This window comes from Passer montanus, unplaced genomic scaffold (genome assembly GCF_014805655.1).
Source record: "Passer montanus isolate IOZ18808 unplaced genomic scaffold, ASM1480565v1 scaffold14, whole genome shotgun sequence".
NCBI lineage: Eukaryota > Metazoa > Chordata > Aves > Passeriformes > Passeridae > Passer > Passer montanus.
In genome coordinates, this window is record NW_024360941.1 from 3,206,066 (window position 1) to 3,217,498 (window position 11,433).

The 11,433-nt window shown below is 34.7% G+C and overlaps 1 protein-coding gene across 3 annotated transcripts in view; it reads left to right on the plus strand.

The window, feature by feature from the left end:
• Positions 1-1,056, plus strand: part of GRIA2 (glutamate ionotropic receptor AMPA type subunit 2) — an 87,563-nt gene extending 86,507 nt beyond the window's left edge. For all 3 annotated transcript variants that reach the window (XM_039699940.1, XM_039699938.1, XM_039699937.1), the window contains one exon: positions 1-1,056. This exon is cut by the window's left edge and continues 1,788 nt beyond it. The gene's annotated coding sequence lies outside the window, so the exon portion shown is untranslated.
• Positions 1,057-11,433: the final 10,377 nt, after the last annotated feature.

Genomic DNA, 11,433 nt, shown 5'->3' on the forward strand with positions numbered 1-11,433 from the left:
TTTAAATATGACTTGCAGTTTTAGTTGGAATCAATTTCTTAGACTCAAGTATAATGTTTGCTGAGCATTGGAGAAGGCAGAGCATTTATCAGAAACTTGAAATCCCTTCTCATGGTACAAACTCTGAGCCTGTTTCTGCAAGCATGTGAACACAGTGTATACTCTCAGTGTGTGGTCAGCAAAAGAGGTGTATACAGTGTTTTCAGTGTCTGTCTTACCAATACTTCCCCCAGTTAAACTAAATAATTTCTTGGCACATCTGTAATTCATAGGTGTTCTGTGCATTACTCCTCATCAGGAATGTGGGGAATGCATTTGGATTTTTAATGTTCAATGCTAGAATGACCAAACTAAAATAATATTCATATGGTAATTCATTTTTTTAAAGTAGAAATGCATTACTGTATACAGTGGAAAGCTATTTATTGTACCTCTGGGCTCATTCCTCTAAAAATCATAGCATAAAAAAAATCTTTGTCAAGCCTGAACTGATGTATATAACTGAAATAATGTAAAGTTATATTTTCATGTTTTTATACTTAACAACATGATGGGAATACATAATGTATGAGTATTTCAATTCAGATAATATTGATTGGATAATACACATCTCAGTTAAAAAAGCAGTAATAGTAGTTTAATATCCATGTTAAGAGTACATCAGTATATTGCTATATAAAGTATGTCTGTGTGCATTTAAGTGAAAAGTAGTCAAGAGTGATGAAAGCTGTCCAAGGGTTTTTTATTCCTTTTTTTATGAAAACTGTTATGGAGCAACCAAAATGTTTATGAACGCAAACTTGTGTAAATTTCAAAATGTCCTTTTACTGTAGCTTTTTGTTTACAGTACAGTATCTTATTTTCTGCTTTGTTAAATGAGTAACAATACAAAGCTGGACATACACTTTCTAAGACATTAACATTCTCGTTTTTTCATGTATACTTATATGACAGAAAATGCTTCTGATTTTATTTTTCAATCTAACACATGGCTTTTCTGGAGTGTTGTATAAACTTCAATCATACATAAAAAATCTTCTTAAAAAAGGTAAAAGACCTTTCATGTCTGCTTAGTATTATTGAAATCTGGTTTCTTATTTATTATAAATGTATTTTTCTAAGATTTTACATAGGGTAAACCTGTTTGTCCCCACAGACATGAAATTTCCTTGAAGAGTTTATGAAGTTTCTTCTTTTCTTGAATGAAGTTTCAATGAAGATTATAAATCTTCTCCCAGATCATCTTGTCACTCAACGATAGATTTACTGTAGTTTTCATCATTGTTAAATGAAGTAAAGAAACTTTTTTTCCCCAACAATATAATTGTATCTCTGGACTGTGACCTTCCTGATCATAGTTACAATGGCAGTTTGATAGGCTCATAAAGATAGGGAGTTAAGTATCTATTCAGTAACACTACCCAAAAATTTTTGAGTTTAAACCAGTACATTTTTGATTGAGTTGATTGTTGATGTGTCCAAAGCAGAGACAAAAACCTGAAAAATGGCAAGTACTTCAGGTGTCACTAGAAGAGGTGTAGTACAGCACAGTTTACTGTAATGGCATACAGATTGAAGAGATTCACTGTGTGAAAGGTTCAACATTTTCATGTAACCATGTATTTTGCCTGTTAAGAGGGTGTGTTTCTACAGTGTCAGCCTCCTCTTTGGCTGATTGATGTAGAAATATCTTTACATGATAAATAATTGTATTTTAAAATTCAAATAGATAGTTTCAGCTATCCTTTGGTGCAGTTTGTTATAAGAATAGAGCAGTCACCAGCAAAATAAAATCAGCAGCATCTGTTGCACATGATATTCCTGAAAGCTGCTCAGATCTGTTTTCACAGGATCAAAGCTTATTATTTATTAAATATTTTCATTTAAGCTGTCCAGGGATCACAAAAATTTGCTGTGAGAGATCCATCAGGTCTAAATTATCTTAGAAATGTATATTAAGCACTTAGAATGAAATCAAGCAAGTGACTTAGCTGTGGACTTAATTTGGAACATTTTGCCTTGCATCAGTTTCTGTAGGTGGTAGAGAATACTATACACACCTGTGTGAGACACAACAGAGAATTGAATAAAATATCTTTTTTTGTAAACAAGTGGCAAAAAATGGAACAAAGTAAGATAAAATACAAAAAAATCTGACACTTATAGCTCTAACTGCCCTGCAGCTTTCGTGTGTCATGAGGCCAATCTTATTGTTAGGGTGTGTTACATGATGTGTTCTTTTTTTCTCTTTCTTTCTTTCTTTCTTTCTTTCTTTCTTTCTTTCTTTCTTTCTTTCTTTCTTTCTTTCTTTCTTTCTTTCTTTCTTTCTTTCTTTCTTTCTTTCTTTCTTTCTTTCTTTCTTTCTTTCTTTCTTTCTTTCTTTCTTTCTTTCTTTCTTTCTTTCTTTCTTTCTTTCTTTCTTTCTTTCTTTCTTTCTTTCTTTCTTTCTTTCTTTTCTTTCTTTTTTTCTTTCTTTCTTTCTTTCTTTCTTTCTTTCTTTCTTTCTTTCTTTCTTTCTTTCTTTCTTTCTTTCTTTCTTTCTTTCTTTCTTTCTTTCTTTCTTTCTTTCTTTCTCTTCTCTCTCTCTTTCTCTCTTTTGTTTTTCTCTCTGTCTTTCCTCTTGCCCCACTACATGCAGTTAGTCTAATGCATACTTTTTCAGCCTCGTGGGCTGATAGGAAATGTAATTACTGTATATAATACTTGCTATAATTGACTTGGTAGTCATTAAAAATGTTTATTTAGGTCATGTCATAAGTCTCTGTATTACAGCAGCAGCGATGCTAAAGATAGGAAAGGTTATCTAAGCCAAATCATTTATCCAAGTGGGATCCACTGAACTTGTTCTTTTGTCAGTCTCCTTTATATATCTCTTACTGCTAATGAAAATTTAGCTACCTCTGTAAACAACTCAGTGCTTTACTTACCTCAGTAATGAGAAAATCCTTTATACATAGAAGAAAAGCACTTAATTTCATCAAGTGGTGCAGTGAACGACTTTGCAACATTTGCCCAAAGTTCTTCCTCCCTTTACACTTGCAACTCCCACTCAGCAAGAAAGGACCATTACTACATGCTGGGCATAGAGAAAAAGTTTACATGTCATTTGTCACCATTTTTAACAAATACTAACTTTTTAAGGCTGACTCATCTCTGTTAAATAAAGCATTTAATCCTACTAGTCTTCCAATTGCAGAATGAGATTTAAAATACATGTTTAAATTGTGTTTTATTTTTTTGCTTTAAATATCCCAAACCTGATTTTGAAAATGTTTCTTATTATAGAGTAGGAAAGGGCTGCTAAACCAGTGCCTAGACCAACCCATCGGAATTTTCTTCAACTAGTTCCTATCTGGAGGTGTGGGAAGCACAAATAAAGGGGTTCCAGTGGATCCCATGAGCTGTGCAGGACCACACTGATTCCTTTGCCTCTTTCCATGCACAGAAGGCAAGCAGGTGGAAAAAGGTGGACTTGGAGAAGTGGTTTTATGCCATTCTTCTGTCCCTCCTCAATCCTTTCATGTAATGGTCTCCTCAAAAGAGACACTGGAGAGGATTTATACCTGTTTGGTAAGGATAGAAAATAACAAATAGAATTTCTTTTTCTAAAAACTCACTGTTTGTGCAGTTTTGAAATTATGATGTTGTGTTTCAGTTTATGGTATACATCTTAAAACTGGAAAATAAAATCTCCTTCGGAGCCTTTCCTGTTAGTAATCATGGATTCACTGAAGACAGTGGATTGAAAGGATACGAAAGATCACCTTAAAATTCCAATCCCCCTGCTGAGGGCAGGGACACCTTCCCCTAGGCCAGGTTTCAAGCCTCTTAGAAGGAGACAGCCCAGAGTACTTCTGGCATGTTGATGCTTTACTGAAGCATCAAGAGCATCTTGTTAAAAATGGAGTGGAGGCTATTATATAACAACTTGTAACCCAATTTTCAAGTTATGTTGTTACTGCCTACCCTTCAGCACCATATTCTGTGAGTTTAGATAAAAATTTAATTAGAGAGGTCAAGCTATAGTTCCTTCAATTAATAGTATGATGCTTTACAAATAACATAGTATTTCTCAGTAGTTGCTTTCCTTATGAGTTTCACTATGAAAGGCAAATGCATTTGAGGTTACCTCATACTAATAAAGAGCAGAATATCCACTGAAATATTTTTTTCTGGTTTTCAGTGAGATTTTTTTATATTGTCACAATGACTAAAGACACAGTAATACAAACAAAAAGACAGAATAAGACAAACTGTAATTTCTACTTAGATGTTTGCCTTTGTGTTTCTTATTTTTGTTTTTCATAATTTCACAAGATTGTTAGATGAATATTTTCATAAATTTGGAACTAAGTGTCTTGGCAACTTATCCAAGTTACCTGTAGGTGGAATTCTTAATTCAGCTTCAGCTACTTTGTATGAATAGATGGGCAGAGATGCTAATATATGAAAATGAAGATGGTGGGTGTTCCAGTGTATATGTATGTATACATATCCCTCATGATGCAATAGTAAAACTAGTGCTGAATTTGATAAGGCCATAGTGAAGAGCAATGATATCCACAGCAATAATTCATATTAGGGCCAGTAGCAACAGGAAGGTTCATAAGCAAGTGCCTTACCACCTCTTGTTTGAATTAATATGGAATTTTGCATTTCCATAGAACAACATGAGTCCCCATGGGACTCAATCAACAGCGAATCCTGTAACTTCAAAATCTGGGGTAACTCCTGTAATCCATCTCACTGATGGGATTAAGTTCTAATGAACTCCTGTGAGATAAACAGGCTATTCCACACTACCTTTGCCCTACACAGAAAGGCTATTGCATGTGCTATTGCCTCTCACTTCAGCAGCAGTTTGATGGGTTTGTGTATATGCATGTATATGCTTAGTTTCTCAAATTACAGCCTTTGCTATTTAAAAATCAAAAGGTTGATATGAGAGGCTCAGGTTTAGTTAAATCTAACATTACATGCACAAACAAAACAGTGCTCTTTGCAGCTATTACTTGATTTTCTAAACCAAGACCTCTATAAGACCTAATGCCTCAAAAACAAAATGCTGGGCATTGACAGGGCTGGGTACTACACTACCTACTTTGAACATTGTGCAATAAAATACATTGCTATGGTGCTGTGGCAGAATTCTGTCCACCTTTTATATTGTTTTGCTGGGGCTTTTTTTCTTTTTATTTACATAGACAAATGAGTAATATAAGCTGTGGGAAATAACTCTCATGGTGTAGGCTTGACAGACAATTTATAGGCAATTTGTGTTGATTGGTTTTATCTGTGGCATTACCACATATTTTAAATTTGCACCTTCTGAATATATTAGAAAAATGTGATATACTGTTTTTATAAAGCCGTTATTCTCAGTGAAAGCAGGATTCTGCTTGACAAGTTTTCTTTATCCTGATGGGTACTTATTTATTCTAGGAGACTTAAAAATATATGGGTTTTTTTAATCATTATAGATCCAAAATTATACTGGGACATGTTCATAACTTCTGCTTACTCCATTTTATAAGCTGCCTTCTATAGGAGATCTTTGTCCTTTTATGCTTGTAATTTACTTTTTGATCTTTTGTCATTGGAGAGATTTTAGCACATTGAGGAAAAAAAAGTAACATTGCATACCCTGCTTGCTGATGTTAGATGCTGCCCAAGTCCTGCAAAGTGATTCAGCTGATAAGTATGTCCCGTGACTCACACCTCCTAAAGAATCTTTCTCAAACAGCAGGGACAAAGACTGCTCTGAGGAGACCAAAGTAATTAATATGCTTCAGTCAGACGCTGCCTTGCTGGAGTCCAGGGAATATGGGGTGTCAGGACCAAGCCTGAGCTTCCCACCTGTCTGTGTACAGTCACACAGTGATGTCCCCAGGCATCACCACACTTGGCAGTCATGCTAGCACAACTGAATTGTTAGCATGGTCAAGATGCAAAAACTATTTCTTTGCTCTCAACATGATGCCAGAATGGGGAGGAAAGAGCTCTCCCCCTCCTTCCCCTGTCTGAAAAGCTTTTTTCCTTCCCTGAACTACAGCCCTCCATATTTAGCAAATTCAGGATGTAACTTCAGAAAAAAAAATGTTCTCATATAAAATAATCATGTACTTTTTAGCACAGAGGAAATTTGGCATTTACTCTCAAGAGAAATAAGCACAGCTATCTTGGCTGGCTGAACAATTTCATGGAGATTTTTCTCATAGGGAAAAAAATTCATTGCTTTATGAATTATGACATCATATATTGTCATAAAACGTGAGCTTCCCAAGAGACAGGATCATGAGATTGTAGATTTTTTTCTTTTTTTTTTTTTTTTGCTAAGATGCTAGCTAAGATTATATTATGTGGACAATCTTTCTTATGCATGTTGTAATATACTGTGTAAATATGGGCCTGCCAGTAGTTTTTCTGTGGTGTCATACAAGATGTGTGTGTATATATATATATATATATATATATGTATATATATATATACACACATAAAAGCAGTATCATTAAAGTGGTATTTTTACTTTTTTAAAGGCTATCCTTTAATCACTTACACAAACCTAAGTTAGGAGCAATACAAATTATTGCAGTGTGAAGTAAAATTGCTCAATGTGACAATATCACCTGATCTATACTACATTCTTTTTTTCTCTCTTTTTAAAATATCTCCAGGAAAAAAACCCCAGTGTCTTCCTAGAAGGAATAGGCAATAAAAGAGATGGTAAGAGAATGCAAACCAAGCCTCCATGTCACTATAAGGTGGGATTTTGAAGCTATGACTTAAAACCACAGTGCTGAATTAGAACTTTAGTTCTAATGTAAGTTAGAAACTTAGAAGAGATTCAGTAGATTTTTGTGGTGTAGATGAGTCAGGAATGTATCATAATGAGTGTGGACACTGGAAATAGCCTTTGGCATTTAAAGCTTAGACCTACCCAGCTTCCAGGTATTCTCTATTTTAAGCTACTTTGTAAAATTTTTACAGGCAGGCTTACTGCTTTGCTAAATCTAGATCCCATTCTGGCTACTGGCATCAATTCAGTTTTTGGGGTATCAAATCTGAGGGTAAACTATTTTCTTTCCAAATGAGAGGTGTCTATGTTTATTTTCAACTGCCTTGCTTTATGGTTTAGTGGCAATATTTCAACAGCTAATTATTTTCCTTTTCCTGCTGACAATACTATCAGGGTTTGGGGTTTTTTAAAGCTTTTAACTAAAACTGGTTTAAAAAGTATTGGAAGTATTGCCTTCCCTTACACTAAAGGGAAATGTGAATTATCAGTCAAGCCAGTATTTTTTTTGAAGCACTGGCTATTTTATACTGAAAAACACATAAGACTTCATGAAATAGCAGAGTAGAAAAATACAAGGAATTGTTGCTAGAGGATTTAGGTGAGATTTCATTTAGTCTAGTTTTTCTGGGAAAAAAATCTATTTGCTTGTTTTTCTTTCACTAAAGCTTTTGTAAAAAAGAATTAAAAATTAAGGAAAGAAAATTAATTTTCTCTATAACTTCCTTTTGCTATTACATGCTCTGATGATATTAGTTGGTAACCTGGATACCTTGAAAAATATTCCCATATTCATGTAGATAGGTGGTAGTACTGCCCAATGTAGTAATAGATGTCTTCTGTCTGATTTCATTTCATTGTGGATGTGATTGTTCACTTGTTTTGTGCAGTTCTGGTTTTGGTGCAGCTACAGATGCAGAGATCAGTACATTAAAATAATGTAAATACATACATTCTCTTCTTAATAGAGTAGTGCAGAATGGCAGAGCACTCCAGAAGACTGCAGAAAGATGTTTGAGAAAAAATGTTAGTTTTAAAAAACTGACTTGCCTCTGAGCATCCCTTAATGAGGGAGAAAAATAAGTGGCTTCTGTGTCCTGTGACTGTATTCCCGTGAAGAGAAAATCCTATTCTAAAGGTCAAGAGTGTACAGAGGTATTTTTGCAGAATCACCTCTAAGTGACTGAATTCTATTTAAAGATGTCAGGGTTGGTATTGAGAATGCAATGAAATGCACAGAGGATTTTTTTTTAGTAACTGTCATGATTTTTTTTCTGTTCAGTTACATCTTCAAACCTAGCACTGTCAGGGGTTTTTTTTGATCAGTACAAAATGCACGTGAGTTAAAGCGCCATGTCCTCCTCCTGCAGAATTCCATCACTATTACATACCTTTTGCAGTTTCTAGTATGAACAGAACATCTACAGTAGATGTCCTCATCAAAGGTTTCACCTTAAAGAGCTTAACTCATGTTTTATGTCAGATTCTGAAGAATTAATCATATACATAAGTGCTATCATTGAAGTGTCTGCAAAAGAATTGGTTTGATAACAGACTACACGACAGACTATGACACTTCTCATCACAAAGAAGTGTCACCAAATCATGTAGAGTCCTTTTCCTGCCTGGTCACTGGAGATAGTATGCTGCTACTACTTTATTTTAGTGTGACTTTTCATCCATTATTGTCTTTCTGTCTGAAACATCCTCCATGCTGTTTTTCTCCCTTTAGGAACAAAATGGTGATGAATAGGATACCCCAGGTATATTTCTGAAACCCTCTGTCATTTTTATTTATAGATGCTTGGCTGTTTCTCATCCTAATTCCTCTGAGATCTTTATGACTGATAATATTTAAATCTTCCATATTTTGTATATATGTCTTTTTGTTGGAAACTGTTTTATAAGCTTCTAGCATTTCCTCAGTTGTCCTAAACTACCGATTTAATGATGCCATTTAGGTACAACATTTAATTTATATGAAACCTTGAGGCATATAGAGTGTTTTACAAATAATTTAATGTTTATGGTATTCTGAAGTGAAGATTTAAGCATGCAAATTAGGATGCTGAGGATAAGAAGTGATAAATTAAGAAATGTATAGGAGAAATAAAGTGTGAGACATGGCAGGCCAGTTGTGTTGATGTGAACATATATTCTGCTCTGTGTTTAATACTAAGGCTTTAATATTTTATTCTAATTTGTCTTAGTGAAAAATGGAGTAAGGTATAGAAAAACATACACATATTGTAACTTCCATTTGGAGATCCTTATTCCAACTAAATGAGTTTTAACTCTGATTGTGATAATTGAGGAAAAGAAAACCTTTACCTCTGAGCATTTTATGCTACTGATTTTATTTAGCATAGCATTGCTGCTGCTTGGAATATTTCCTTCATTTCTTTTTAGAAGCTCATCCTTCAGAGACACATGCAGCTGCAAACATAAAATGCTTATTTTGCAAGTGCCTGGAACTTGCTGAATCATTCTGTCTTTGCCAAATAAGAATTTTTTTTTAATGTTTCTACTCTGAACTTGAGGAGGTAGTACATTCTGATAGTGTTTGAGTTCTGAAATCAAGCTATGATATCTAGATGCATGAAAATTAATTCTTAAATTAGTTTCTTGCCATGACTTAGCTTAGAAGCTTCTATGTTGTCTGCAATATGGATTGCCCTTTGTGTTGTTTTACATGTTAGTGATTGTTATAAATGATAGTAGGAACCACAAAATTTAAACTTTCTGTGTTAAAAAAAAACTTTCCAGTTCCATTTGTCTGTGTGCTCATGTTCAATCAGCCATGTGACGTGTCTTATTCCAGATACATTCAATTGTAGTCAGGTCTGTAATTTCCATGCTTATTTGGAGACTTTATTGAATAAATTATGTAGCTTCACTAAACATGGAGTTAATCTTTCTGTTGTTCCTTCAAGTTGATTCAGATTTGAAACCTGCTTTTATCATGGTATTCTTTAGAGGAGCTGTTGATAAAAGTTATGGATAATATACTGCCATTCCTCTTGGATGGCAGCCATTTAGCTGTCTATTTAACCTAAATGTCAGTTTGGGGAAAAATAAGTTAAGCTGACATAAACAAAAAGGTGTTGTACAAACTAAAAAACTTGTGTATTCTACTGCTTCATAATCTGCATCACATTCACCTCAAAACTACTTCTAACATAATCTCTAATAAAATAATAATAATTGTATTAGGAAGAATAATTTATATCTATGGGTTACAGTATGTAGAGCTGCAGAAAAGTCCTATTGTTCTTTACTTAAAATGCCTGCATTCACAGTTTGGATGGAAATGTACTTTTGCACAAGTAAGCCGTATGTAATAGTGCAGGGCTGGATGACTGTCACCTTTTATATAAAGGACCTCAATGAACACAAGTCCTTTTTGAAATGGAAAATGTCCTGGCACAGAATTCAAGAGATTTCCTGCTTCCAGACACCAGATTTAAAGGAAGAGTGATCCATGTATGAAATAATAGATTATAAAAACAGTACAAAGACTGAGGCTGGGCCATTACTTTTCCCAAAGTGTTAACACTCATATGTAGGAGTGATAACAGTGAGCCATTAGATATTGTAGCTTTTCTTGTACCCTCCTGTCTATCCATTTTTCCATTTCACTCTTTTTCAGAAAAGGAAAAAAAAAATAGAAAAGACAACCATCTATTTTCTTATGCTGGCAAAAAAAAAATTTAAAAAAGACCACCATCTCACTTCAGACTCTAGACATGGCCTATAAAAGCAGATCAGGTTGGTGAAAGCATTCTGCATAGTTTTTGCAATAAATGGTCTTCTTTCTTTGATTGTTTGATGTGCCTAGTATTAAATGGGGAAAATCTCTTATAGGCATTTATCAGATTTTTAGTCCACATGCCTTTGTCAATTAAGATTTCCCTGGTGATTTCCAAGTCTCTTCAAAAGATTTTTACAAAGGAAAAAGTTAAACTGGCATAAAGATGTTTAAGATATCCTACTTACATGACTATCTATGCCACTAATGACTGGCAGCATACCAGTCTTCTGGGACATCTGCCGAGTTTATTTTTCTCAGTCACTGTGAAAGAGACAGGGGTAGACAGAAGAACAAGGTTTCAAATGCACAAAGGCTAAAATATGTCTAGGATACAAAAGTGCTATTTTAGCAAAAGAAAATGCAAGATTAGCATTAAAACACCTTAAACCCATGGGGCATTTCCAGGATCATTGGGTCACACTTAGATGATGATTGCTGTGCAAAGATTTCTGTAATGAAAGCTCTGAAAATACTAGCTTGTATAAAGTGACCTTGTACTGGATGATGATGAGTTGATTAGAAATTTAGAGTAAGAATAAACAAAAGTAGCCTTATAGTTAAGGGTCTCTCTTTCAAACTGTGACACATCAAGGCTGCCTCTACACTCAACCATAGCCAGCAGAGCCTGGCATGTTCCCAAGCACCAGACTCATCATCTATCCCATTAAGCTGCTACAGCCATCCCTGGTGTGCTGTTGGCTGATGCTAACCAAGGATGTTCCCAGGCAGTTCCCAGGGACAGTTTAGGGATGTCCCAGCGATGATTCCCAGCACCTGGCATTTTGGAACTTGTCACAGCATTTTGGTGTCTAGGAAAGCTTGCTGTCA